The sequence below is a fragment of the Nycticebus coucang genome, chromosome 16, assembly GCF_027406575.1.
Source record: "Nycticebus coucang isolate mNycCou1 chromosome 16, mNycCou1.pri, whole genome shotgun sequence".
Classification (NCBI taxonomy): Eukaryota; Metazoa; Chordata; class Mammalia; order Primates; family Lorisidae; genus Nycticebus; species Nycticebus coucang.
Genome location: NC_069795.1, coordinates 13,335,802 through 13,341,162, shown reverse-complemented (window position 1 = coordinate 13,341,162; position 5,361 = coordinate 13,335,802).

The following is a 5,361-nucleotide window of genomic DNA, read 5'->3' as shown; positions in this document are numbered from 1 at the left end:
ATAGCTTATCAACGTATTATTGAAGAATGTTCTCTGGAGCATTAGGCAAGTTATCAAACTCCAGAGGCTGTCCACTTTCAATTTAGTATAGCCAGACCAATGACCTCATTCCCCCAGACCAGCTCCTCCTATCCCCTCTTACAGTGTCAGGCATTATAGCTTCCACCTTGCCCAAGCCCCAGCCTGAGTGTCATCCTGGGCCATACTTTCCCCTCACCTCCCACATCTAATCCATTCACAAATCCAATTGGTTCTGCCTCCCATCAGCTTCTTACTCCAAAGAGAAAGGGACAGTGAGAGCCGTCAATGCCAACTCCAGATGGGAGGCTGAAGCCCACTCTCCTTCTGCTTGGTGGTTAGTGCAAGACAGCTTAGATCAGGAGCTGTCTGAAAAATAGGCATTGAGGTTTTGGGGTGCTAGGTTTTGAACATTTGTCCCCTCCAAACTCATGTGGAAACTTAATCCTCAATGTGGCAGTTTTGGAAGGGGGGTCGTGAAAGCTCTGCCTTCATGAACAGATTAATTAACTCATTAAGAGGTTAATGAGTTATACTGCAGTGGATTAGTTATAAAAAAACAAAGTTGGCTGTCTTTTATGAGCCCCATGGCCATGTCCTATTTTACCTTGGGACTCTGCAGAGAGTTCCCACCAGAAAAAAAGGTCCTCACAAGATATAGCCTCTCGACCATGGACTTCCCAGCCTCCAGAATCATAAGAAATAAATTTATTTCTTCTGTAAATGACCCAGTCTCTGATATTTACTTACGGCAACAGAAAATGGATGAAGACATTGGGTAAATGTGAGAAATAGTTACTTCATGAAGACAAAACAGTCTGGTATATAACATGTGTGGTACAGCAGTGGTAGCTGTCATGTGGTGGCCGTGTTGTTGTGCAACGGTATACAATCCAGGGGTCTGCGTTTTCAACCCTGAAAACGTGTTAAAGAGCTGTGGACAAATTGCCTCCCTTGCCAGGGACAGATTTCTCCTTGAAAAATACCCCAAAACAATAGAACCAAAAAAAAAAAATAGTTGCATTCAGCCCCTTGAGAGACTGAACTCACGTTCTCATGTTGTTGCCATTGTTTTAAATGCTTTTGTGGAATTCTGTTTTGTTTTTGGAAGGTAACTTTTTTTTTTTTTTTTGCCTTCTTAACAAAAATGAATTCTTCATTTTGGAATAATTTTAGATTTACAGAGAAGTTTGAAAGATAGTACAGAGAGTTCCGAAATATCCCTCAGCCGGTTTACCCCATTTTTAACGTCTCACATAACCACATACATTTGTCAAAGCTAAGAAGCTGATAATTGGGGTGTTCCTATTAACTAAACTCCAGGCTCCATTCAGATGTCACTGGTTTGTTCATTAGCGCCCTCTTTGTGTTCCAGGATCCAATCCAGGGTATCCCCTGCACTTAGTTGTCGTGCCTTACCAGTCTTCTGTGGTTTGAGATTGTTGGTCAGTCTTTTGTCATTTTTTATTACCTTCAGAGTCTTGGGGAGAACTGACTTGTATCCTATCAAATGTCACCAGGCTGGGCTTGTCTATGTTTCCATCATGATTAGACTGGGGTTACAGGTTTTGTAAAGAATGTCACAGAGTTGATGTGCCCTTCTCATCGCATCATACCAAGGAGTCTATGATAGCCACATGGTATCACTTATAGTATTAACCTACATTGCTCAGTTAAAGTAGAATTTGCCAGGTTTCTCTGGTGTAAAGTGCCTAGTTTTTACTTTCTCTTCTCTGGTCTTTGGCAGTAAGTTGCTAAGTCTAGCCCACCCTCAAGATGTGTGAGGGGTGGGGATTAAGTACCACCTGCTAGATGGAGATTATTTACATATACATTAGAACCGCCATAGCTGACCACCTCCCTCCCTTAAAGAGGTGACCAAAGATCACCTCCTTAAGTTGACCTAATTTTCATAGACTGGACATGCACCACTGTACATATCAATACAGTAGGCCTAGTTCCTTACTTAACAACCTCTGTATGTTACCAGTTTGTTATAGTCCCTTGGGTGGTCAATGGACAGAGGTTCTACTGTGTTACTTGAAACTCTTCTTTAAGGAAGATGTGTCTCTTTTCCTCCATTATTTTTATCTATTTGATCACTTACTTATATCAGTATGGACTCGGATATTTATTTTATAAACTGGGCTATAATCCAATACTATATTATTTCTTTTGTGGCTCAGATTGTTCCAGCTTCAGCCATTGGGAGTGCTCTCAGTCCGGGTCCTCTGTCCCTTTGGCAAGCTTTCTTCCCTTGGTTTTGTGAGTACTTACCTCCTGGCACTACAAGAAGATGCTTCGGGCTCATCTTGCATTTCTCTTGCCCCAGTCCTGGAATCGGCCATCTCTCTAGGGAGCCCTAGTTTATCACATTTTTTTGAAAGTCACTAATAGTGGCAAATCCAATTTCTTTGTAGGTGGGTATGAACAACAAAACATCATTTACAATCCAATCTGGTGAAACAGATTGGTAATCGAGTTTGTTAAAGCATATCTATTATCAAAAACTGTGTGACTAGAAGTAGCGGCCAGCCAAAGCACTGTCGTGCTGGAGAAGTAACTCAAAGCCAGATTTGCTTTAAAAAGAAAAAGCATTTAACATTTCCTAATCACTGTAGGGTAATATTTGTGCATAAAATAATCTGATCAGCTCCTTGTTTTCGCAGGGTGAATTGAACGTGAACAATGGCACTAAAGCTAGAGATACAAATTAGCATTTCTCCACTTTTGAAATGGGTATTTTTCCTAAGTCTCGGGGATGTTGAGGCTTTCTACCATTAACATTGGTGCTTCGCTTCTGGATCATAACAGAAACACCATGTTCCATGACCAGTTACTATTTTTTCTCAAAAACGTATATGTTTTTTATTTTTCTCAAGCCTCCCTTGAAAATATCAGAGCAATGCCCAAGACTTTTAGTTTAAGTTCATCATTCAAAATCCTTGGCAAGTTTTCACAGAAATTTCCCTGGTGTTCAAGTTCTTTTCCATCTGAATGTAACATTCCAGTCATCACGCTCACAGTCAGCTGTCCAGCACCCTGACCTTTTCAGCATTTCCACTGCGCTTGTGATAGGGTAGCGCCTTCCTGCTCTACTGTGGAGCCAACTCCGTCCTTCCTCAGACCTTCCACAATGGTCTCTAAAAACTCTAGTCTTAGCCATGTTATTGCCTTTCTCCAAATGTTCCTTTTTAATGTTTCAAATACCCTGCCGGCCCCTTGTCTTACTTTATGCAAAATGTGAGACTCTTTGCTTCTTAAACTATCTTTTTACCCAGGCATGAAGCCACCTCCATGTCCTTCTCTCTCTGACAGGAGTAAGCCTGCAGCAAAGACAGGTCACAGCAAGTTCCTGTTTAGATTGGCCTTTGATTTCCATGAGCTCCGTGGGACACCCCCTTGGCTACACAGAAATGCACTACAGCGGATGGACAAATAATCAGTGTCCTTCATGTCGCTCAGCTAGGAGGTGCACCCGGAAATTCCCCCACAAAGCTGTCTAGAGCCCCCAACCACAGCAGTAAGTCACACCAGCACTGCCTGTCTCGGCTTGTATCTATTCTCTCTTGTCCCCTTTACATCCCATCTGATTGAAAATGTTGATGCCAAAACTGATGGAAATTGAAATCCCCACCTCCATTTCTTGTTCCTTTCATCTTGTGCCATTGCCCTCTGGATTCTTCTCCCTCTGCTTCACTGAAATTGCTCTCCGGCACCACTAGGAACTTCCTCGTGGCAAAATCTAAGGAACATCTTTTATTTTTCTCACTGGACGCTCCCCATTATGGACTGAATTATGCGCCCCACCCCCAACTTACATGTGGAAGCTCCAACCTCCTGTGTGACTATATTTGGAGATAGGGTCTCTAGTGCAATAACCGAGGTTAAACGAGGCTGTAAGCCAATAGGACTGGTGTCTGTGTAAGAGAAAGATACAGGGACGCGTGCATGGGGAAAAGACCATGTGAGGACACAGGCAGACGGCGGCCATCTGGAAGCCACCAAGAGAGGCCTCGGGAGAAACCAAACCTGCCAGTGTCTCGGATCTTGGACTTCCAGCTCCATAGCTGTGAGAAAATCAGTCTGTTGTTGAAGCCCGCAGCCTTGTATGAGTTCCGGCAGCTGCAGCAGACCAGCACTGTCCTAGAAACGCTCTGCTCTCCAGCGGGGCACTTCCCCTGTCACCACTCTCAGGATTCCTGGGGGTTCCTCTCTCCCCAGGTGTTCTGTGTGTTGCTGCCACCACTTCCCGTCCCCAGCCATCTCACTGACACGTTTCAACTCCCACCCGCAAGCCAAAGTTGAATTTCAGTCCTTGAACTTCAGATGTGGGTGTCCGATTTCTGGTAGAAAATCCTCAGATACTTTTGGAGGCTAACAGATGCCAAGATAAACTGACTGTCTGGGCATGGTGGCTCTCGCCTGTAATCTCTTTCCTCCCCTTCTCATCCCATCTGGGAGGCCAAGGAGGGAGGAGTCCTTGAGCTCATGAGTTTGAAACCCTGTCTCTACTAAACACAGATAAATTAGCTGAGTGTGGTGGTGGGTGCTTGTGGTCCTCTTTAGCACTCTAGCCTGGACAATACAGCACAGTTCTATGACTCTATGTCAAAAAAGAAACAAACAGAAACCAAAAGATAAACTTACCCATTTCCCTTCAAAAATCTAATCACACCCTCTATCTGCACCTCCCACAGGACCCATGCCCAAATACTGGCTGTTGTCTGACCCTTATTCCCCCCAGCTCCCACGTTCTGCTAGCCTTGGACTTGGCTCTCTTCTATCTCCCATTGAAGCTGCTCCTAAAAATGCATTACACAGTCCTTTGTCATCTCTGTTCAGACCTATCGCAACAGCCATCTGATGGGCCCCCTGAATCTACCCTCCATCCCAATGGGCACTGCTTTTGCTCCAACCCCATCACTCACCTGCTTGACATCTTTCACTGGCTCCATAATCACCATCAGCTGACATCCTCACCCCTTAGCAGGAAGGGAGGGCCCTGCAACCTGGCCCTGCCCACCATCCCAGTCAACTTCCATCATTTCTTATCTGCAGCTCTGAGCCATAGCCACACTCAGACTGCCCTTTACACACATCTGCTGTCTTTCTGCTGGGCCCCTCTCATCTACGCCTCCTGCCGTGGTGTGAGACTCTTCCAGGAGTTCCTGCATGCAGGAGCTTCCATTATCATTGGATCCTTTTGTGCCTGTATTAGTTTCCTATTGCTGCTGAAACAAGTTATAATTAACTTAGCAAAGACAGCACAAGCTTATTCTCTTACATTTCTAGAGGTCAGAAGGCCAAAGTGAGTCTTATGGAGCTAAAATCAAGGCTTCA